The sequence below is a fragment of the Schistocerca cancellata genome, chromosome 7 (genome assembly GCF_023864275.1).
Source record: "Schistocerca cancellata isolate TAMUIC-IGC-003103 chromosome 7, iqSchCanc2.1, whole genome shotgun sequence".
NCBI classification, from domain to species: domain Eukaryota; kingdom Metazoa; phylum Arthropoda; class Insecta; order Orthoptera; family Acrididae; genus Schistocerca; species Schistocerca cancellata.
The window spans coordinates 594926410-594951784 of NC_064632.1; the positions used below are offsets into that span (position 1 = coordinate 594926410).

Consider the following 25375-nt stretch of genomic DNA (forward strand, 5'->3'; position numbering starts at 1 on the left):
TCGTTCTTGCACATAATGTATATCATCCGTCTTTCTGTATAGCGTATCCCTATTTCTCTCAGAATTTCAAACAGCTTGCACTATTTGGCATTGCCGAAAGCTTTTTTCAGGTTGAATTGTTCAAATGGCTCTGAGCACTACGGGACTCAACTGCTGAGGTCATTAGTCCCCTAGAACTTAGAACTAGTTAAACCTAACTAACCTAAAGACATCACAAACATCCATGCCCGAGGCAGGATTCGAACCTGCGACCGTAGCGGTCTTGCGGTTCCAGACTGCAGCGCCTTTAACCGCACGGCCACTTCGGCCGGCTTTTTTCAGGTTGGACAAATCCTATGAACGTGTCTTGGTGTCTCTTCAGTCTTGCTTCTACTATCAACCGCAATGTCAGAATTGCCTCTCTCGTGCCTTTATCTTTTGTAAAGCCAAACTAAAAGTCATCTAACACATCCTCAGTTTTCTTTTTCCATTCTTCTGTATATAATTATTGTTAGCAACATGTATGCACGAGCTAATAAGCTGATTGTGCGATAATTCTAGCACTTGTCATCTCTTGCAATCTCGGGAATTGTTTGGATGATGCTTTTCCGAAAGTCAGATGGAATATCGACAGACTCATACACTCTACACCCCAACGTGAATAATCGTTTTGTTGTCACTTCCACCAACGATTTTAGAAATGTTATCGATCCCTTCAGCCTTATTCGATCTTAAGTCTTCCAAAGCTCTTTTAAATTCTGATTCTAATACCGGATCCCCTGCCTTATCTATATCGACTCCTGTTTCTTCTCCTCACTCGTCAGGTCTCCCCCCTCATAGAGATCTCCAATGTACTCTTTCCAATTATTCGTTCTCTCCTTTGCATGTAACAGTGGAATTCACATTGCGCTCTTAATGTTACCTCCTTTGCTTTTAATTTTACCGAAGGTTGTTTTGGCTTTTCCATATGCTTTGATAGTGCTACGTACTAAGTGATGCCAAAATATCGTCAGCGGCCAAAACAGACAAGTCCGTGACCAAGAAGATACAGCTCACCAGGCTAGACCATCTATATCCACACACATACAATCCAAAACAGCGTGGCAGAGGGTACTTGTTATGGTGCCACGTGTTGGGGATTCTTTGTGTACGTATCGCTAGTGCACCGCGGGTAGAATGGCTAAGTAAGTGCCTTTGAGTGCTATAATTAGTCTAACCTTAGCTTCATGGTCCCTACGAAATGATACGTTTGAGAAAGAAGAATATTTTGTTCTCAAAAACTTTCAAGTTTGCTTTCGTGCAATAGTTGGCGTCTAAATTCATTCGTGCGCCAGTTCAGATTTTGCAGCGCCTCCGATACACTCTCCCAAGAGTCGAACTTACTGTGACCATTATCGCATTTCTTTGTAAAATGAATATCGTAACATCCAAACCCACCAAAAATAATGCATCAATTTAAAAAAGTGGATAAAAATTCATTTGACGCCTTCCTAAGAGACACTCTCGACTCTTCCCAATCTGAATATGTAAACGTAGACCAGATGCAGTTTAAATTCAAAGAAATAGTATCGATGGCTCTTGAGAGACATATAACAGAGAAATTAATACGAGATGCTACCGATCCCACGGTATACAAAAGACGTCATAACGCTGTTGCAGAAGCAACAAAAAGAGCATGCCCAATTTAAAATAACGTAAAACACTCACGGTTGGCGAAGTTTTACAGAAGTTCGAAATATAACGCGAACTTCAATGCGAGACACTTTTAATACTTTCCACAGAGAAACTCTGCCTCGAAATTTGGCAGAAAATCCAAAGAGGTTTTGCTCGTATTTGACATACAGTCATACTCAAAAGTATCCGAACGACCTGAATTCCATTTCGCCTGATTCGCATGCAACCGGCATAACGTGGCTGTCTAGCAGGTCCTCTAATCGCTTCTTGGTACAGTCGTTTGACTATTGAAAATGGTTCCAGCAAGTCACCACTAGAAAACACTGCTCTGTCTCGCAGTAACTCGTGATGTAAAGTAATACCACTATGTTACAAATATCAAGGAACACCTTATCACAGATAAGACTCTCCATTTTTTTATTTGTTTGTTGTGCTCGACTATCGGCGAGGCACAAAAACGCCTGTGAATGAGTTTCTTAGTTTTGAGTACACTTACGAAAGAAATATAAAAACAACTATGAGAGTTACTGATTTATGATGCTTAGCTTGCAGTCAATTCTGAGTATTTTTAGTAACTACGCTCCAGTCCCTAAACCTAGTTACAGAAATGCGAATCAGTCGCATTACGTATTCCAGGCTGCAGCAGCTGCGACTTGGAGACACCAGCTATGGTCACTTCCCAGCCCGCTGTAGGATCACATCGGTTCGTCTTCTTCCTGCTGGTACTGTAACTGAGATTTGGCAACAAGGCAACGTATGTTTGGCAACTCTGTGATCGACGAGTTACTTCTTTGTGTGCACGGAATTAAGCCTCAAAGTTCACTTGATTTTACCCGTCATTTCCATTGAATAATCTCAGTTATTATCACTTGATGTGTGACAAAAGATTCTAAACGTACGGTTTTCAGCCCGGGAAAGTCGTTGCAGGTGGAAATCGCAACTAATCTCGTCCTTTAAATAGCGGTTTATGAGTTCTAGCCTCTATCGGCCTTGTAAAAGGAAGTTAGGACACATCTTCGCCAGTTCTGTGGTAACATGCTGAACTGTGAAAGAGCTACAAGCAGTCAGATGAAACATCAATAAGGAAATCGCAAGAAAATACTTTCGGCTCATAGTGCAATGGTGAAAAACTTACAATGCTGCACAACAGGTAACGCCTCTTTCCGCTGCTGACAAGCAAATTTTGGGTTTCTAGAAATACATAACTATATTTATCAAATGCCACATTTGCATACCTCTTGAGTATGACACAGCATATCAATTAAACACAGACCCAATCAAAATGTAAGTCAGTAGTATTTTACTAATTCGTGTCGATAGAGGCATACTTGTGTACAGATACTCAGTTTTATTAAAACAGACTTTCGTCGTAAGGTTATTGTGGGTAGTTTTATTTCATTTCTTATAATACAGTGCACAGTTTTCGTAAGGTTTCCTTTAGTGTTGTTGAAACAACAGTAAACATGAGAGCGAAATTAATCATCAACGATATATGCGAATTCTCTGTTGTTATCTATAACAGTCTGACGATGCACATGCAGTTTATTCAAAAATGGTTCAAATGGCTCTGAGCACTATGGGACTTAACATCAGTGGTCATCAGTCCCCTAGAACTTAGAACTACTTAAACCTAACTAACCTAAGGACATCACACACATCCATGCCCGAGGCAGGATTCGAACCTGCGACCGTAGGCAGTTTATTGATTACACGCATGTAGACACCTTGTTCTGAGTTAAAGCTGTCAAACAATGTTTGAAGAAGAATAAAATGCCACTACCACACGACAGCTAATGTAGAAAATACTTTTCTGACGTATTTTGCACGATGCGCTCTCCCCATACATAATACAAAGGCTTCGAGATGCATCTGCTGCCTGGCTGTCTATTAAAACTGAAAAGAACAAAATGTCACAGAAGTTAGCCCTTTTTCCTCATGCGACTATTTTGGGTTGAGAAATGAAGGGAATTATGTTCGAAGTTCCATTACATTGGTAACTTCAGCAGACAGCAGAATTGTTTTTTAAAAAAATTTAGTAGTAAATGAATCCGAACTCGCGACATCTTATCTACGGTGCACGACACTTACCATTATGCTACTGGCTAACACATAGCTACAACCGCTCCATAGCTGAACAACAATTCCTCCAGAACTTCTGCATACCACAGCGCTGCGAGATAATGCAAATGGCCGGGTCTAGACTTCTGAGAGAAACAGTTACAGCTTTTCTTTTGCGCTGCACGACGTTTTTTACAAACAGCTAGCGCAATAGAATAGCTCAAGTGGAAAGGAACACTTCCTATTTAAATTTCTGCATCCTACACTGTTGGCAGTTCTGTGTAGGTGGCAGTTACGTGATTTTATTTCGGTGATTACAAAATAGAGTCGAATGTATGCACTGGGTAGCCGAGGCAGCTAGTTCATGGTGATTCGGTCAACCAAGTAAATGAATTTACAGAGCACGCTGCAATTTACTACAGGGAGCCTGTGTGTCAGAATTCTCATCCAGTGTGGCGCAACGATAGAAAAATGAATCATAGAAAAGAGGGTTTGGTGGTCTGTTCGACTGATGGTAGGTTCTTATACCTATGGTCTGGGTTCGATTCCCACTTCTATCAATGATTTTAGATAGGGAGAGAAAGATTCCATTCTCTTCTGACTACAACAAGTAAAGAAGATATAATGGCAGTGTGGTCTGAACTTCACATTTAAGATGATATTCCTTCTCTGCCAAGTAGACGTTATGTTGAACCACAATCAAGTCTGGAGTGGCGACATGTAGAAACTCTATCACCAGTAACCTTTCTTATACTAGTTATTTATTCCTAGTGTCGAAACAAACGCTATGTAGAGTCACAGGACACTTACTCCATCTTTTATCTGAGCTTCTGTATGTCGATAAAATTGGTTCTGAACTGAGAATGCAACTCAGACCGCCCTTAATGCGGAATTTGATCCCTTCGTGGCAACACAGCTCGGCTACAATTTGTTGTTTGTTCAAAACTGCCGATTCCTCAACATCTCCACATATTACGTGTGAATGGGTTCTAATCCGGCCGGAACTACAGATTTCATTATGTATTATCAAGCTCTAGCATGAGAACACCTATCTGCTGGTGGATAATAATTTTGATTTTTAATGTTTTTTCATTCGTTGTCAACACTAACGACATTTGACGTTTTGGCTCCCAGTGGGACACAGAACTATTTGCGAGATCTCTGTAAGTTCAAGATGTTATTCCGAGCTGCTGGTGGAGAAAAATTCGGTAGCTGACGTCTCTTTGTGTGTAGTCAACAACGATATGTGTGGGGCTCTATTCCCAGTGAGCGCTGAACTCTTCGTCATATTATTTCAGTTCAAACATGCTCACATGTCGCTGCTGGTGCAACAAAGCCATATTTAACGTTCGTTTTCTCTAGAATATAACAGCGATAGGTGCCGGGTTGGAGTCCTGGGAAGGTAACAATTAATGTTTCTTCTCGTCATTTCAGTTAAAACATCTAGCTACTGCCGAGAAAATCCGATATGTCACAGTTGGTTGTGCTTCGATATCAATCCGATTAGGTTCTGGGTTCGAATCCCTGTCCAACAGAAAGTTTTACCTCACGGCATTTCAAGTAAGTTACTTGTGAAGAAGCAATATTTAACATCTCTCGTAGTTCGTTAACAGGGACAAGAGATGCTGGGGAGGAATTCGCGTCTGTTAAAAATGTTTGTGTTATGTAATTTAAAGTTGATATTTGCTAACTCATACTGTCTAAAATCGAGGTATATCACTCTCTGTATGTCTAATCAGGAATGACTGTTAGTTTGCGTCAGTCACGAAATCTTTGCTTATTTTGCATTACCTAGGTTTGAATCCATATGCAGCACGATACGGTTCGTCGTGTCATTTGAAGTTCATACATATTCTCAACTAGCAGCTCGTGAATAACTTAAATTTTTAATGTTATTTTGTGTTAAATAATATGTACAGTATGTTACTTTGCAGAGGAAATCATGAATACCACGAACTTATCACGTGCATTACCTATCTGATGTAATAATGAGAGTGGTAACATTTCAGGTATGTCATTTATTGTAATAAATGTGAACTTACAAGCCTTAAGGACACTCTTATCTGTGATAACGTGTTCCCTGATATTTGCAGTATCGTGGTATTACTTTACATCGTGAGTTATTGCGAGACAGAGCAGTGTTTTCTAGTGGTGACATGTTGGAACCATTTTCAATAGTCAAACGACTGTACCAAGGAGCGATTAGAGGACCTGCTAGACAGCCGCGTTATGCCGGTTGCATGCGAATCAGGCGAAATGCAGTTCAGGTCGTTCGGATAGCTTTGAGCATGACTGTACATCAATGGAAAGACTCAATCAATATATCCATTGCGCGATAACAATGGTCATGCTGCTAATGGCAGTGCCACCAAAGCTGAGTTACTAAGTTAGATTTTCCGAAATTCCTTCACCATGGGAGACGAAGAAAGTAATCCAGATTTCGACCAAGAACAACTGACAACACGACTAACTCAGAAGTAGATATTCTGGGTGTAACAGAGCAGCCTAAATCATTTAATACAGGTAAGGCCTCCAGACCTGAGTTTATACCGCTCAGGTTCCTTTCGGAGTATGCTGATGCAATAGCTTAATATTTGGCTATCATATACAACTGATCGCTCGTTGAGACATTCTTACTTAAAACCGGAAAGCTGTATAGGCCGCACCAATACCCAGAAAGAAATAACATTAATCCGCTCAACTACAGAGCCACATCGCTAACATAGATTTGAGGTAGGATTTTGGAACATACACTGTGTTCCAACATTATGAACTATCTCGAAGAGAACGATATATTGACAGACAGCCAACACGGATTCAAAGAATTTGTGAAACATAACTAGTTATTTATTCTCACGAAGTAATGAGTGCTGTTGACAAGGGATGTCAAACTGATTCCAGATTTTTAGCTTTCCAGAAGGCTTTTGAGACCGTACCTGACAAGTTATCTCTAATAAAATTGCGTGTCTATGAACTATTGTCTCGGTTGTGCGACTGGATTCGTCATTTCCTGTCAGAAAGATCGTAGTTCGTAGTGACTAAAGGAAAGACATCGAATAAACAAGAAGTAATATCTTTCGTTTGCCAAGGAAGTGTTATAGGTCCTCTGCTGTTCCCGATCTACATAAACGATTTAGGAGACAATCTTAGCAGCACTTTTACAATGTTTTCAGATGATGGTGTCATTCACCGTCTTATGAAGTCACTAGACGATCAAAACAAATTGCAAAACGCTTTAGACAAGCTATCTGTATGATGCAAATAGTAACAATGGTGTCTTAAATAATGGAAAGTGTGAAGTCATCAACATGAGTACCAAAAGAAAACCGCTAAATTTCTGTTACATGATAAATCACACAAATATAAAGGCTATAAACTCAAGTATTTAGAGATTACTCACACTCCGTCTTCAGGCCACGAGTGGCCTACCGGGACCATCCGACCGTCGTGTCATCGTCAGTCGAAGATGTGGATAGGAGGGGCGTGGGGTCAGCACACCGCTCTCCCGGTCGTTATGATGGTATTCTTGACCGAACCCGTTACTATTCGGTCGAGTAGCTCCTCAATTGGCATTACGAGGCTGAGTGCACCCCGAAAAATGGCAACAGCGCACGGCGGCCTGGATGGTCACCCATCCGAGTGCCGACCACGCCCGACAGCGCTTAACTTCGGTGATCTCACGGAAACCGGTGTATCCACTGCGGCAAGGCCGTTGCCATTTAGAGATTACAGTTAGGGAAATGTTAAGTCGGAACGATGACATACATAATGTTTCGGGAAAGCAAACCGAAGACTGCGATTTATTGGCGGAACGCTGAGAAAACCCAAGAGGACTACTGAAGAGACTGGCTACAGTACGCTTGTACGTCCTTTTTTGGAATTGTTCTGGCGCAACCACAAGCGCCGGAACCGAGATGAAGAATGCGAGACCAGAGAAGGCGGTGAAGCGACGTCGGCCACTGGTGCGCGGAGAAAGACCGCACCGCGACAGGAGCGCCCTCAGGCCGAAGTGAGTGTAAGCGCCGCTCCGGCCGCTCAGATCAGCACACGCACGCACGCTCGCCGCTGCCCGACTTGCTGCGGCTCACTTCACTACCGTCGCTCGCGCACTCCGACGTCACCAGACAACTACTGGATTCACTTTCAACTTTCTATAACTATCACTGGCTAGCCACACACATACAGATATAAGGAGAACAGAAATAAACAAACATTAGTTTTCAGCATATAATTCTGCAGGTTGGCAACATGTACATAAACAAGTCAGACAGGAAGGGACATGAGGTGAACACATTGTAGTTACGACTTCAAATCACAGTTTTCGGTGAAACGTCTTCTGCTAGTGACAGAAGAAAAAAGAGCGAACATGAAAATGTGCTTATGTTCCATAATCTAAGTCTTAGTTCAACCTCCAGCATGTGACCAGTTGAGGGGAAACGTATATGTCCGCCAAAAACTCGATTCACTGTAAGTAATCAGTCATTCACGTAAAAAAAGATGTGAACTGTTTTATAATCTGCAAGTATCACATATCAAAACAAAACTGAATCATTCTAGTATCCACCGAAGATGCCTTAAAGTAAAAGGCGAAACGCGTCTTGAATCAGTAAAGTACACTGGATAAAGAAAAAAGAAAGGAAATAATCAATAGCTCTACATATTTAGTAAATTACATCTTATGACATACCAGAAAATTAGTTTCGGTTTAACTTCTCATTCGACATGCTATTAATGCCGTTTAAAAAAATTCATCTATCCCTTCTGAAAAACTGTAGTTACTTTCATATCTCGGTAGATAAACAGATTTTGGATATTTATCATGCGACGAAATACATGACTTTTTACAAGTTATCGTTTGAAAAAAAACGCTTTTAGATTTCTTGAACCGTTTACGAAATTTGCAGTTGATACAACCACATGGTTTACGACGAGCAGGACGAAGTATCGGTCGCGTCGCGAGCGACCCGCGGTCGTCACGGCACAGCCCGTCCGCCGACATATCATTCAATATCTCGAGAACGGTGATAGCTATCGATCTGCTCTCAGCTTTAAAAACAATTTCGATATGTTGACTAAATTTCATACGCAATAATGTATTACCTATAATGAACTGTACGCAAAGTCCACGCAATGCGTTTTTACCTCTGCACACTCATTAAAATTTCGTGTAAAGGTTTACGTAAATGCGATACAGCAAGTAACCACCACGAATAACGAAAAGAAATTCTGTTCTTTATCGAGAGAAGATATCAGGCTGTAACATACCCAAGAATCAAATTTTTCTACCGAATAGTTTCCTTGGAATCGGATAATAAGTATTTCATAGCTTCCGCCGCGTCCGCGCAAGCGGTTCGGCGAAAGTTCGTGTGGCCCGGGGTGCCGTACCTGACGTCACGCTCAGCGCGGTCTGTGATTGGCGGCGCGCACCTGGGGCGCGTCACGCGGCAGCGGAAGCGGTTCGACATGGGCAAACCGCGACTCAGAGCCCGCCGCGCTGTGCCGCTGACGCCGTTTCCATGGCAACCACGCCGCTGACGCGTGGCAGCCCTGGTGGGAACCGGCCTTAAGAGCAAGGCCGTGCAGTGCTGCAGGTGCAGCAACTGGGGCACTCTGCGAACGTTTGCGAGAACGGCGTCGCGTGCTCGAAGTGCGCGGCAGCCCACGGCACCCGCAGTTGCACCGAGCCTCGACGGGCGGCCAGCAGGTGCGCGAACTGCGGCGGTCCAACACACGCCGGCAACTCGCGTAGCTGCGGCTGTCTTTCAAGGAGTTTCGCCGCGACACCCCTGCAGCGGTGTCTGGTGCTAGGACGCCTCCCTGCCTCCCCCCTCCCCCTCTTCACCGACTCGAAGCCACCACTGACGACGACACGTCCGCCTTCCGAGCCGCCTTTGCGGCCGAGCGGGCCGCACTTAAGGAAGAGCTCGCAAATGTCCATCGTCAGCTCCAGGAGCTGCGTGGTGCCCACTTCCGCGCCCGCCTCCCCCGCGGGGCGCCCGGTGGGGGTGGACGCCGCCACGCAGACGCCCACCACGTCTCCACCTTCAGAGATGCGGGTGGCGATGGACGTCGACGCATCCGGACTGCCTCACACTCTGGCGGCGGCCCCGCGAACCAGGAAAGAGGCTATTTGCAGATGACACGGTTGTCTACAAGAAAGTAGCAACATCAGAAGACTCGTACGTACTCCAGGAAGACCTGCAGAGGATTAATGCATGGTGCGACAGCTGGCAGCTTTCCCTAAACGTAGATAAATGTAATATAATGCGCATACATAGGGGCAGAAATCCATTCCAGTACGATTATGCCATAGGTGGTAAATCATTGGAAGCGGTAACGACCGTAAAATACTTAGGAGTTACTATCCGGAGCGATCTGAAGTGGAATGATCACATAAAACAAATAGTGGGAAAAGCAGGCGCCAGGTTGAGATTCATAGGAAGAATTCTAAGAAAATGTGACTCATCGACGAAAGAAGTAGCTTACAAAACGCTTGTTCGTCCGATTCTTGAGTATTGCTCATCAGTATGGGACCCTTACCAGGTTGGATTAATAGAAGAGATAGACATGATCCAGCGAAAAGCAGCGCGATTCGTCATGGGGACATTTAGTCAGCGCGAGAGCGTTACGGAGATGCTGAACAAGCTCCAGTGGCGGACACTTCAAGAAAGGCGTTACGCAATACGGAGAGGTTTATTATCGAAATTACGAGAGAGCACATTCCGGGAAGAGATGGGCAACATATTACTACCGCCCACATATATCTCGCGTAATGATCACAACGAAAAGATCCGAGAAATTAGAGCAAATACGGAGACTTACAAGCAGTCGTTCTTCCCACGCACAATTCGTGAATGGAACAGGGAAGGGGGGATCAGATAGTGGTACAATAAGTACCCTCCGCCACACATCGTAAGGTGGCTCGCGGAGTATAGATGTAGATGTAGAGTCGCCGCCACTCACCTCCCACGTCGAGGCAGGGACTTCCGAGGAGGGGGGGGGGGGGGCTGCCCCTGTGCCTGCTGCTCCCAGATGAACGCACTGTGCAGCCCTTCCTTAAGAACAATACAGCTTTTAACATGGCTGTCAATCGGCGACTGTTGTACAATACAAATTTTGAAAAACACAGCCCTCAGTAGCGAACACAATTAATTTGTGACCTAGGTTTCGGTGTCGCAAGGGACACCTTCTTCGGACAAAATTAAAACTAAATGTTACACCATAACATACGAAAGATGCGGTAATAACTCACAATGTCAGATGGTCAGAATTAAAATAAAATGTAACAGAGGTGCTAGGCACTAGGGGCTGCCACGTGTCCTCTGCTACAGTCAACTCAAAACTGAAACATCGTGTGACTTGTGCGCCACGGCAACTTCAAGGCAAGACCGCCATCTGGTGGCTAACTGGTAAAACAAGCTATTTTATAAACATCTCTCGTAACTGCAGAGAAGGAAATGAACGGTGTACATGAAGTAATTACAATTGCGGGATACTGCATGATGTAAAATACAACTAATGAATGACTGGCTGTAGTACAAAAATTCCACAGAAGACATATACGAAATAATCCATTAAATGACATTACTGCTTGCTGTAATAGACACGTTATAAAAACCAAAAAAGTTTTTTTTTTAATTTACGTATATGAGCCGTAAAAAGTAGAAAGAAAAGGTATCTCTGACTCTGCAAGAAGTAGTTGGTACAGGAAAGTGTTAGACCTCGTCAAGCAGCGGCTTTATACCATTGAAATAACTTCTTCCGCGCAACTGCACCTGCTCGCTGAGAAAAAGAGCGTCATTCGAAAGTAAATGCTTGAAAATTTCCAGCTCCTCCAAAATATCTAGTTCACGCCCTTTTTTTTCAATATGCAAAATTTCCAACTTCCCAACCCCTTTAGGAGAGTGTCCTGTGATTAACAGGTGATCTCCAAAGCTCGATTTAGTGGCACACGAACCGTTTTTCCTCAGAAAATGTTCTTTACACCGAACTGAAAATGCACGTCCTTCCTTGAGAAGATCGCGGCGTCACTCGAGGACGGGTGGTACCCTCACGTGGACGACCCATACCCAGTTAGGCCGCCTGACGTACCCGAGCCTCCCCCTCGACTCTGCCCGTGCGACCGCCGCCTGCTGCACGAGGTGGAGTCTCGGCGGGAGCTGCGAGCGACCGACGCCCTCCTTGCCTCCACCCCCGACCACTGGGAGTGCGTCTACCAGGTCGCCGAGAAGTGGCTCAAGGAGGAGTGGCGGTCCGGCAGAAGACGACCTGCCCCAGAGGACGCTGCCGCCATCGCCTACTCCTAAAACCTTCTATAGATGCCTGAGGACCATCTGTACTAGAGGCCATCGTTTTACCACGATTGCCTACCACGGAGGAACACCAGCTTCGCTGCTTAGACTCCTGCCCCATCCGAGCCGAGGTTCAATCCGTGCCTTAAGCGAGTGATTGAGCTCAGATCGGCTCAGTATACGTGTGGTGTCACCGCCAGACACCACACTCGCTATGTGGTAGCTTTTAATCGGCCGCGGTCCATTAGTACATGTCGGACCCGCGTGTCGCCACTGTCAGTAATTGCAGACCGAGCGCCACCACACGGCAGGTCTAGAGGGACGTACTAGGACTCGTCCCAGTTGTACGACGACTGTGCTAGCGACTACACTGACGAAGCCTTTCTCTCATTTGCCGAGAGATAGTTAGAATAGCCTTCAGCTAAGTCCATGGCTACGACCTAGCAAGGCGCCATTAACCATTGCTAGAGAGTCTCACTTGTATCATCAAGAATGCTGTATACAAATGATGGATTAAAGTTAAGTATTCCAGCAGCTACGTACTTTTCTTTATAGCATTAATTACGTATCCTGTTTCAGACCTAACGCCAGCCGGCGTGTGTAAACGCGTGCCTTTCGGTTACCCGTCACTGTGGACTGGCTGTCTTGTCAGTCCACTACAATACGGACATTGGTGGACAGTATTAGCACGGCCAAGCAGAGAGTGTTACGATATCAGATTGTAGTGATCCATATCCATTGCCTGTTTGAACATTGCGTATAGCAAGAACGCGGATTTATATTGCACGTCGCCCATCACGTGCGACACCATTGTACATTCAAGTTAAGTATTGTCAACTTGCTTCATTGAAATAAAACTACTAATGTTATTTGCTTGAATTGTTGTATAGCATATTGAGAACGCAGCGTCTCTTAGGCACGCTATGCGAGACGCGTGGAATGTCAGATCCCTTAATCGGGCAGGTAGGTTAGAAAATTTAAAAAGGGAAATGGATAGCTTAAAGTTAGATATACTGGGAATTAGCGAAGTTCGGTGGCAGGAGGAACAAGACATTTGGTCAGGTGACTACAGGGTTATAAACACAAAGTCAAATAGGGGTAATGCAGTAGCAGGTTTAATAATGAATAAAAAATAGGAGTGCGACTAAGCTACTACAAACAGCATAGTTAACGCATTAGTGTGGCCAAGATAAACACGAAGCCCACGCCTACTACAGTAGTACAAGTTTATATGCCAACTAGCTCTATAGATGACGAAGAAATTGAAGAAATGTATGACGAAATCAAAGAAATTACTCAGATACTGAAGGAAGACGAAAATTTAATAGTCATGGGTGACTGGAATTCGGTAGTACGAAAAGGGAGAGATGGAAACTTAGTAGGTGAATATGGATTGGGGCTAAGAAATGAAAGACCTAGCCGCCTGGTAGAATTTTGCACAGAGCACAACTTAATCATAGCTAACACTTGGTTCAAGAATCATAAAAGAAGGTTGTATACATGGAAGAAGCCTAGAGATACTGACAGGTTTCAGATTATGTATAATGATAAGACAGAGATATAGGAACCAGGTTTTAAATTATAAGACATTTCCAGGGGCAGATGTGGACTCTCACCACAATCTATTGGCTATGAAATGTAGATTAAAACTGAAGAAACTGCAAAAAGGTGGGAATTTAAGGAGATGGGACCTGGATAAACTGAAAGAACCAGAGGTTATACAGAGTTTCAGGGAGAGCATAAGGGAACAATTGACAGGAATGGGGGAAAGAAACACAGTAGAAGAAGTGTGGTGTCACCGCCAGACACCACACTTGCTAGGTGGTAGCCTTTAAATCGGCCGCGGTCCGTTAGTATACGTCGGACCTGCGTGTCGCCACTGTCAGTGATTGCAGACTGAGCGCCGCCACACTGCAGGTCTAGAGAGACTCCCTAGCACTCGCCCCAGTTGTACAGCCGACTTTGCTAGCGATGGTTCACTGACAAAATACGCTCTCATTTGCCGAGACGATAGTTGGCATAGCCTTCAGCTACGTTCAACTTTAATGGATTAAAGTTAAGTATTCCACCAAGTACCACCTTTTTTCTGAAGTCTGAATTCCTTGTCCTGTTCCAGACCTCACGCCAGCCTGCGTGAGCTTAAACGCGTGCCTTTCGGCTTCCTCCAAATTCCGTGGGTTGGCTCCTGCCAATCCACAACAAGAAGAATGGGACGCTTTGAGGGATGAAGTAGTGAAGGCAGCAGAGGATCAAGTAGATAAAAAGACGAGGGCTAGTAGAACTCCTTGGGTAACAGAAGAAATATTGAATTTAATTGATGAAAGGAGAAAATATAAAATGCAGTAAACGAAGCAGGCAAAATGAAATACAAGCGTCTCAAAAATGAGGTCGACAGGAAGTGCAAAATGGCTAAGCAGGGATGGCTAGAGAACAAATGTAAGAATGTAGAGGCTTATCTCACTAGGGGTAAGATAGATACTGCCTACAGCAAAATTAAAGAGACTTTTGGGAAAAAGAGAACCACTTGTATGAATATCAAGAGCTCAGACGGAAACCCAGTTCTAAGCAAAGAAGGGAAACCAGAAAGGTGGAAGGAGTATATAGAGGGTCTATACAAGGGCGATGTGCTTGAAAACAATATTATGGAAATAGAAGAGAATGTAGATGAGGATGAAATGGGAGATACGATACTGCGTGAAGAGTTTGACAGAGCACTGAAAGACCTGAGTCGAAACAAGGCCCTGGGGGTAGACAACATTGTATTAGAACTACTGACAGCCTTGGGAGAGCCAGTCCTGACAAAACTCTACCGTCTGGTGAGCAAGATGTATGAGACAGGCGAAATACCCTCAGACTTCAAGAAGAATATAAAATTCCAATACCAAAGAAAGCAGGTGTTGACAGATGTGAAAATTACTGAACTATCAGTTTAATAAGTCACAGCTGCAAAATACTAACGCGAATTCTTTACAGACGAATGGAAGAACTGGTAGAAGCCGACCTCGGGGAAGATCAGTTTGGATTCCGTAGAAATGTTGGAACACGTGAGGCAATACTGACGCTCCGACTTATCTTGGAAGCTAGATTAAGGAAAGGCAAACCTACGTTTCTACCATTTGTAGATTTAGAGAAAGATTTTGACAATGTTGGCTGGAATACTCTCTTTCAAATTCTGAAGGTGGCAGGGGTAAAATACAGGGAGCGAAAGGCTATTTACAATTTGTACAGAAACCAGATGGCAGTTATAAGAGTCGAGGGGCATGAAAGGGAATCAGTGGTTGGGAAGGAAGTGAGACAGGGTTGTAGCCTTTCCCCGGTATTATTCAATCTGTATATTGAGCAAGCAGTGAAGGAAACAAAAGAAAAATTCGGAGTAGGTATTAAAATCCATTACGAAGATATAAAAACTTTGAGGTTTGCCGATGACATTGTAATTCCGTCAGAGACAGCAAAGGACTTGGAAGAGCAGTTGAACGGAATGGACAGTGTCTTGAAAGGAGGATATAAGATGAACATCAACAAAGGCAAAACGAGGATAATGGAATGTAGTCGAATTAAGTCAGGTGATGCTGAGGGAATTAGATTAGGCTCTGAGCACTATGGGACATAACATCTATGGTCATCAGTCCCCTAGAACTTAGAACTACTTAAACCTAACTAACCTAAGGACATCACACACATCCATGCCCGAGGCAGGATTCGAACCTGCGACCGTAGCAGTCGCGCGGCTCCGGACTGAGCGCCAGAACCGCTAGACCACCGCGGCCGAATTAGATTAGGAAATGAGAAACTTAAAGTAGTAAAGGAGTTTTGCTATTTGGGGAGCAAAATAACTGATGATGGTCGAAGTAGAGAGGATGTAAAATGTAGACTGGCAATGGCAAGGAAAGCGTTTCTGAAGAAGAGGAATTTGAGAACATCGAGTATAGATTTAAGTGTCAGGTAGTCGTTTCTGAAAGTATTTGTATAGAGTGTAGCAGTGTATGGAAGTGAAACATGGACGATAAATAGTTTGGACAAGAAGAGAGTAGAAGCTTTCGAAATGTGGTGCTACAGAAGAATGCTGAAGATTATATGGGTAGATCACATAACTAATGAGGAGGTCTTGAATAGGATTGGGGAGAAGAGAAGTTTGTGGCACAACTTGACTAGAAGAGGGGATCGCTTGGTAGGACATGTTCTGAGGCATCAAGGTGCATGGGGGCTTATTTAAAATAATAAAGATATAAGAATGCAATGCAAATACTTTTTAATTTTCTGTCGCTGTATGTCCGATTACGATGTTTCGTAAACGGCTGGCCCTGACTAGTTTTAGTACGCAATCTGACTGCATAGAACAACAACAAAGAATGAAATGAAAATTTCAGTTAATACAATTAATTAATTAAGTCCCCAGCAACTATAAAACCTACGAAACCAACAAAGCACAAGTGTAGCTGTTCTGTATGTGGTAGTATGACTCAACGCACATCTGGCACGGTTCTTCTTCAACAAGACAAGAATTTTTAAATACCAATTATACTGACGTGATATAAGAAAATTACAAATACTATAATTGTGCAAGAAAACCAAAATTACACTCTAATACAAGAACACACGCCAGATGCTTTGTTGACTGAACCTGTAATGACACATTATTCAGGTCACTGAAAGAATAAAAGAATAAAAGAAAATACCTCCATATATATTGACGAAATGCACTCTGACCATTACAATATCTCCATTAGAACATCATCATCTCTCCCATCAAACCACTGCATAAAACATGGAACAACACTCTCCACTACCGCATCTCACTCTGACTTCAGCTACATACGAGCAGTGTCCACCACAACTTCTCGGCAAGCACTGCCTGCCGCTACGTCTCAATAAGCACTGCCAGTGGAGGCGGCGGAACAATACTCTCTGGCGCGATCTTTCACGCTGTGGCTCAGTGTAGCCACCTTTCATATGCCCTTCCTCCACGGGCTAGAATTTGATGGTATTTTTGCCAGCATTGGTGGTGAAAATACCACCAAATTCGTCAAAAAAAATACAGACAAAAATAAAAGATAATATTAATACGTATATATCATATAACTAGATAAAATTTTGGCTTTGCACTGACCTTTCAATAGCCTAATATATAAAATACACCAAGCAATACAAATTCTTTCATACATGTGACTTTACATAATAGTTTACACAAATATCATGTGGTTAAACAATTCAATCGATAGCGTCAGCAATGACGAATATGAGCAGGTAAGAGTCTTATAACTTTTCACAAACAGTAATACACAAAAAATCAGTTTATACAAATATTCACATAAAATGTTTTCATAACAAGTGGTTGACAGTTCCAGTAGTAGCACCCAGCAATGTTGAGTAGGTGCAGACACCATCAGGTGACATCATTTCAGTAGAAGCAGTCCATCAGTGGCACCCAGCAATGTTGAAGAGGTACAGACAGCAAGAAGTAACATCATTTCAGTAGAAGCAGTTCCATTTGTGGTACCCAGCAATGTTGAAGAGGTACACACAGCAACAAGTCACATTTCTCATTAGAAGCAGTTCATCAGTGGCACCCAGCATTGTGGAACAGGTGCAGACAGCATCAGGTGACATCATTTCAGTAGAAGCAGTCCATCAGTGACACCCAGCAATGTTGAGTAGGTGCAGAAAGCAGTCCATAATATTCACTATCACTGATCACACTGTTCATCAGCAGAAATTAAACATGTCCTAGTGGCACCAATCATGTAGAAAAAGTACAAGTAGCAGTCCATAATATTTACTATCACAGATCACAGAGTTCATCAGCAGAAATTAAACATGTCTTAGTGGTACCAATCATGTAGAAAAAGTACAAGTAACAGTCCATAATTTCACCATCACTAATCAGACAGTTCAAGCATGAACAATAGTTTGAATGCACATACAAATGCTTTTACAATGCTCTTACACTAAACATACAAATTCTAATAAACACACAAATGATGTCAGGTAATTGTCATATTAACTATCACAAACATCAGTAAACCTATAATATTTATGGGTGTCAGTGCAAGCCACTACAAACAAATAAAATAATAGTTAGGAGATAGGTGGGTAGGGTTAGGAAAGGAAAACACACAAAACACACTCACTCATCTTTCATCCACATTAAGTACTGCTGTGTAATTGAATAGTGTTCTGTGTAAATGCACTTCTGTCAAATTTCATGTTCATCATGTGTATCAAGTAGTAGTGACAGCAATGTATAACAGTCAATAATAGTTAAGTCAACGTCATAGTCATCGTGTCAAGACCAATGTTTGCCAAGCCAAATAAAAATGTACGGTTGCTGAACAACTGTCAGTGTGCCAAGATATGCAACTTCATCTCTCCAAAAAAAAGTACATACTGCTTAGTGATTTAACAAAGTGTGTGTAGACAATCTTCCTTCCATTTTAGTGTTCTAGTCTGCTATCTTCATCCTCCTTGTTCCATATAGACCAACAAACAAACAAAATATGCACCTCACTTATTTTACCTCTTATACACCAAAACTCCAATCAACTTCATATAATCTCAATACCTCAATAATACCTCTTCAATACGTCGATACATATAAACCTTATTGCCAGTATCATTTCACTTCCATAACAACTCTTTCCTCTAGTCAGTCTCCTCTAATAAGTACAGATAAAATCCTAATGCAAACCTCCTCATCCCAAACAATCCGAAGACACACTGTCAACACACAACCTCTGTGTAATCCCTCTGAGCCAAATCTTCTACTCATTATGAATTATAAACAAAGAAATGCATACATGACCTCTAACAGACTTAGTTCGAATAACTCTTAGTAATTAAGTACGATTACGGAGTGTGAATGATCCTAATATTTCACAGTATGTACACCACTTCAAGAATTATGGCAAACAGAAGCAAACATGTGGAGTATTTCTTGTGTCAAGTGTCACTTCCTATTTCAATTGCTCACGAAAAATGCAGTGTAATAACTGTGTTGGTATGTCATGTCGTTAGCTTCCTTCCTATTGGCATACATTTATACAGCTTTCATAAAACCTCCAGCTCATGTAACTTCTATGATGTTTCTTGTACTAAAGTCGCTCGTCGAATTACTGCAGTTCATTTTCTTATGTTAAAATATAAAGCACTGAGCGTAAGCAAAACAAGCAACAGCGAGTAAATATACCAGTAGTGAACAGAATGTCAACAAGTGGATGCAGCACAATTTCTATAACGAGGCTTCACCAAGCGAACAATCCGTAACCCATACCACATCGTAACCCACACTCCATGTCCGTACACTGTACATCAGCATTGCTATATACCAAATTAAAGTATAGTTATGACAACAAGCAGAAATGTGTAAATGTGCAATCCATACGCATAGCAGTAAACATATATCTTACGTACTAAACAGGTCATTAGCATCGTATCTTAATAAGTAAACATGAAGGCGCAAGCAGATAAATCACAAAGTATAACTTACATACCTAACCACATCAGCACAATTAATCAGGTGACAATTATAATTTAAATAAATAGGCACAGCAGGCACATAATTAAAAATATGACATCAGTGAAAAATCAGTGCAGCCAAGCGATGCATAATATACACAAGTAACAATCCAGTTCATTAATAATCATTGTCAAAATCAGTTAACGTACGCAAGCACGTCGCTTCACAAGTAATTTCATTGAACATGTAATTAGCACAAAGTATGAATCACGTAATCGCGAGCAGCAAATTACGTCTAAAGTACGTACCTAAGTGGAAATATGTTACCTGAAAAATAAACTCAATTAATAATTACCTTTTTAGTTTATTACTTTCTTCTTCGAAATGACATTTTTCCTGAAATTTTCTCGATAGCAAGTCGTCTTAACGTCGGACACGCACAGAATTTACCTGAAGTTCTTAAATATTTTATAGAACCGTATCCTGAAAAATACTGAATGTTAATAACAGAATTCATCAAGTCACTATAGCTTTATACTGAATTTAGTCGGAGAAATTAGACTATGTATTTATTTACGGCTGTCAGTGCATTCGCACTGAGCGCTCGATCAGCTGTAGGCGCGTGACGTAGGAAGTGATTGTTTGCGGTCAACGACTGCCTTGTGCGGCGCGCAGACTTGACTGTTGCTTTGAGTATATGCCGCCACCAAAACACAGCGCGGTATCCTTGTACTCTCCGTGTGTTTACATACAACTGTTAGTTTCTCAAAAGTATGTCATTCCTAAAAAATTTTTCAAAAGTATGTCATTCCACAAAAATTTTAACGTTAGATATATGATGTATTCCCTTAGAGCGTCGTGATTTAAGAGTTTCTACTTCGACAGTGTTATCATGAATAATTTTGCGAATTCTATATGGACCGTTATAAAGCAGAAAAAATTTCCGACACAAGCCTTTTCCTTTGTGAGACAAACGATGAGCCTTAATTAACACCTTCTGACCAACTGACAAGATTTTTAAACGACCAGGACGCTTAGCTGATTTCTCTCTTCTAGCAGCCGCAGATGCAATATTTTGTAGAGCCAGGTTGACAACTTCAGAATGCCGCAGTTTCCGTGTAGGCGGAAAAGGAACGATTTCAGAAATGCGATTTGTCGGTGCTTTGTTTTTTAATATCAGTATAGGTGGTAAAGAAGTTGAGTCGTTAGGAAGTTCATTCAGAATGTTTTGAAAAATATGAAGATACTGATCCCAAGTCCTGTGATTCTGATGACAATAAAGACGACACAATTTATTGATTTCCTTCATCCATCTCTCTGAAGCGTTAGATTGAGGGTGAAAAAGTGAAATGAAAATTGGTTTAATTTTACGACGCCGTAGAGTACGAAGCCAAATTTTAGAACGAAACTGTGATCCATTATCTGATATAACCTTATCAACATGACCCACTTCTTTAAGAAAATGGTTAATGAAAGCATTAGATACTGAACGAGCTGTTGCTTTGCGTAACGGTGTAAAACACACATATTTTGATGTCAACTCCACTGCTACGAAAATGTACGCAAAACCATTAGTAGATCGAACCACTGGACCGAACAAATCAACTGCAGCCATGTCCTTTAATTTTGCTGTAATGATAGGAAACAACGGTGCTCTGTGAGAAACTGTCGTCGGCTTAGCCTTTTGACATAATTTGCATTTGGCAAGAACAAATCGAATACGTTTTTCCATATTATTGAAGTAGCAATTTTCTCGTAATTTATGAAAGCATTTTCTGGGACCAAAGTGTGCATAACTGAAATTCGTATACCAAATCAGCTTATTAACCCACTCATCAGGAATACAAACTAACCAAACAGAGTTGTCGACCGATTTTCGTGTAAAAAGAACTTTCCAGATAGATCGCAAAAACGAGGTGTGGCCAAATTGTCCAATCTAACAAAGCGTCTAAGAAAATTACAGACACCAAGGAAACTACGAACATCACGTTTTGTGGTAGGAACAGCATAATTACGAATAGCGTCTAATTTTTCTGGATCAGGAAGAATACCTTCTGTAGAAATAATGTGACCGAGAAATCTCACCTGAGAACGACCAAATTCAGATTTTTCTAAGTTCACTGTAATGCCAACTCTTGCAAAGATACGTAACAATGAATCCAAAATTTTGTTGTGCTCACTCCAAGAATTTTTAGCAATAAGAATGTCGTCGACATAAGAAGTAATATTGTCACGAAGATGAACAGGTAAAATTTCGTTTAAACTACAAATGAATGCTGCAGAAAATATAGTAAGTCCAAACGGTAAATTCCAAAGTCACTTTTGGGTAAAATAGACATATCCGGTTATTTTTTTACACGCTCTCTAGATAGATTGATCGTTGAAGAGTTGTTTCGATAGATGCAAAGAATAGTAAAAGAGTAGGCAGCGGTACAGAAAACTAAAAGGGAAATAGCACCACTACAGCTCGGGGCCCTATGCTCGCTACGGCACATATTCACTTAAGAGTAGTGAATCCCCTGAGGACTTTAATAGCTGCACGTAAATTTCAGTTTGTGACTTAGTGGCAAATTTGGCGGAAGTGCGTACGTAAATTGATCTAACCATGAACATGGATGTATGTCATTGTTAGAATTACGAAAGATCTTAAATTTCCGAACAGTTAAAAAGTGTTTATAGTCAAAGTTTTCGCCTCGTGACGACAAAGACCTACCGCGTCTGTCCCAGTCCGAATGTCGATTATTGTCAAGTTCGCGCGCCTGGCGCTCTCTTGTTGCATCCCGTAAATGAAATAAATTACTTTCTTCAAACCCCTCTGCTATCTGTGATTCCAAATTTCTTTTGCTATGTTTTCCTACAATTTCGCCTTCGATTTGTTTGACTTGCTTTCGTAATGCCTCAACTTCCCTTTTAACGCGTTCATTAAATTCTCCCTGATTTTCAACATGCTTATTTATGTTCTGGTACTCTTCGGTTTCTGAAAATGGCAATGGAGTTGTATCATCTGAATCTGTGTCCCCATTTAAACTAAGATTTGACAATTTATCTGAAATCTCCTCCACTCTTTCCGATAAGTTTACGTCTTCCGTAAGTGTCACGACTCGGGTTTCGGTATTGTCACATTTAGTAGTTAACTGTTCACACTGTTGCGTTAAGTTATTTATTCTGTCATTTGGTACGGATTCCTCGGTTCTTTCAATTATTTCTTCCTTATCGTGTGCACGATGTAAATTTAACTCTGAAAAATTTTGTACTATCACGCGATCTTTTTCTTCCTGTTCTCTGTCCTGTTCCTCTTGTCTAATTTCTGTTGAAATTAAACTATTATTGTGAGCATTCAAAATTGGTTGCACTTCTTCTCTAATTTCTTTGTTTGATTCATCTTTCATGTTGAAATATGTCCCTATTCGTGAACTTAACCGTGTTTCCATTGTTCCCATCTGTGTTTTTAATTCAGATCTAAACTGTGTTTCCATTGTTCCCATATCATTTTTTAATTCAGATCCCAAAGTTCCCATCTCAGTTTTAATTGTTCCTATCTCTGTTTTTAATTCAGATCGAAACTGCTCCATTGTTCCCCTATCTGTTTTTAATTCAGATCGTAAATTTAATATTGCACTCATCAACTGCTGCATTTCTTCTGTCGTTAAACACGCAATCTGAGAATTTTTCGATTTTGAAAAATTTTGAACTGTTTCCGGCCTATTTTCCCGACTTATTAAATTGTTTTCCACTTCATTATTCCTCATACTGTTGTCCTGTGTTGGCGAGTTCGCCATGTCAACAATTTCGTCATTCTCACTATTCATCATTTTCGCCTTTTTCATCGATCGCGTAATCATTTACAAAACATAAAAAATTCGTCACTGTACGAAAATTACACACAATGACTCCTCATCTTCAACAATACCATTCACACGAAATATTTCCCTCAAACACGATTAATCGAACAATTGAAATAATTGCACCAAATCGTCAAACTCGTATACAAGGCAATAAAAATTAAATTTTGAAAAATACCATTAGAAAAATGCCAATTACCAAATCTACACATGCAAAATAAACTACAATTACTAAACTACAAATTACTACAACAATACTACTGTCTACTATTTTTACAATCAGAAGAATTCCAAGGGACGATCCGAAGCAGCGGTCGCCACGTGCATGGGGGCTCAATTAAAATAAATATGAATGCAAATATTTTTTGTAGCTGTATGTCCGATTACGATGTTTCGTAAACGGCTGGCCCTGACTAGTTTTAGTACGCAATCTGACTGCATAGAACAACAACAAAGAATGAAATGAAAATTTCAGTTAATACAATTAATTAATTAAGTCCCCAGCAACTATAAAACCTACGAAACCAACAAAGCACAAGTGTAGCTGTTCTGTATGTGGTAGTATGACTCAACGCACATCTGGCACGGTTCTTCTTCAACAAGACAAGAATTTTTAAATACCAATTATACTGACGTGATATAAGAAAATTACAAATACTATAATTGTGCAAGAAAACCAAAATTACACTCTAATACAAGAACACACGCCAGATGCTTTGTTGACTGAACCTGTAATGACACATTATTCAGGTCACTGAAAGAATAAAAGAATAAAAGAAAATACCTCCATATATATTGACGAAATGCACTCTGACCATTACAATATCTCCATTAGAACATCATCATCTCTCCCATCAAACCACTGCATAAAACATGGAACAACACTCTCCACTACCGCATCTCACTCTGACTTCCGCTACATACGAGCAGTGTCCACCACAACTTCTCGGCAAGCACTGCCTGCCGCTACGTCTCAATAAGCACTGCCAGTGGAGGCGGCGGAACAATACTCTCTGGCCCGATCTTTCGCGCTGTGGCTCAGTGTAGCCACCTTTCAAAGGGATTACTAATAAAATATTGGAGAGCAGCGTGGAGGGTAAAAATCATAGAGGGAGACCAAGAGATGAATACACTAAGCAGATTCAAAGGGATGTAGTTTGCAGTAGGTACTGGGAGATGAAGAAGCTTGCACAGGATAGAGTAGCATGGAGAGCTGCATCAAACCAGTCTCAGGACTGAAGACCACGACAACAACACGAGACGAGTGCGCAAGACCCACCAGAAGTAGTTATTTATTTATTTAACTACTAGTTTCTTTTAGTCTGTTATCTGTATAAAAACAGAACGGATGTTGCATATGACTTGGCATGAATAAAACACTTAATATTTTAACATGATTTCACATCTGTTAGGAATAACTAAAAGATATGCTATTTAAGGTTGGGGGGGGGGGGAGGCTCTACAAAGAATAACTACATTAAAACAAAAAGTATTATTAACTACAAAAGAGTCTGTGGTGCATTATCCTACTTTTAGGAAGTAGATGGCATACGGTCCATGTCCCGACAGGATATACACTCCTGGAAATTGAAATAAGAACATCGTGAATTCATTGTCCCAGGAAGAGGAAACTTTATTGACACATTCCTGGGGTCAGATACATCACATGATCACACTGACAGAACCACAGGCACAATGACACAGGCAACAGAGCATGCACAATGTCGGCACTATTGCAGTGTATATCCACCTTTCGCAGCAATGCAGGCTGCTATTCTGCCATGGAGACGATCGTAGAGATCCTGGATGTAGTCCTGTGGAACGGCTTGCCATGCCATTTCCACCTGGCGCCTCAGTTGGACCAGCGTTCGTGCTGGACGTGCAGACCGCGTGAGACGACGCTTCATCCAGTCCCAAACATGCTCAATGGGGGACAGATCCGGAGATCTTGCTGGCCAGGGTAGTTGACTTACACCTTCTAGAGCACGTTGGGTGGCACGGGATACATGCGGACGTGCATTGTCCTGTTGGAACAGCAAGTTCCCTTGCCAGTCTAGGAATGGTAGAACGATGGGTTC

At 41.7% G+C, this 25375-nt stretch overlaps 1 protein-coding gene and 1 pseudogene across 1 annotated transcript in view; one reads left to right on the forward strand and one right to left on the reverse strand.

Moving 5' to 3' along the window:
• Positions 1-25375, forward strand: part of LOC126092926 (cytochrome P450 4C1-like) — a 219966-nt gene that overhangs the window by 42062 nt on the left and 152529 nt on the right. The gene's annotated exons all lie outside the window — the stretch shown is intronic.
• On the reverse strand, positions 7311-7428 carry LOC126093252 (5S ribosomal RNA; annotated as a pseudogene).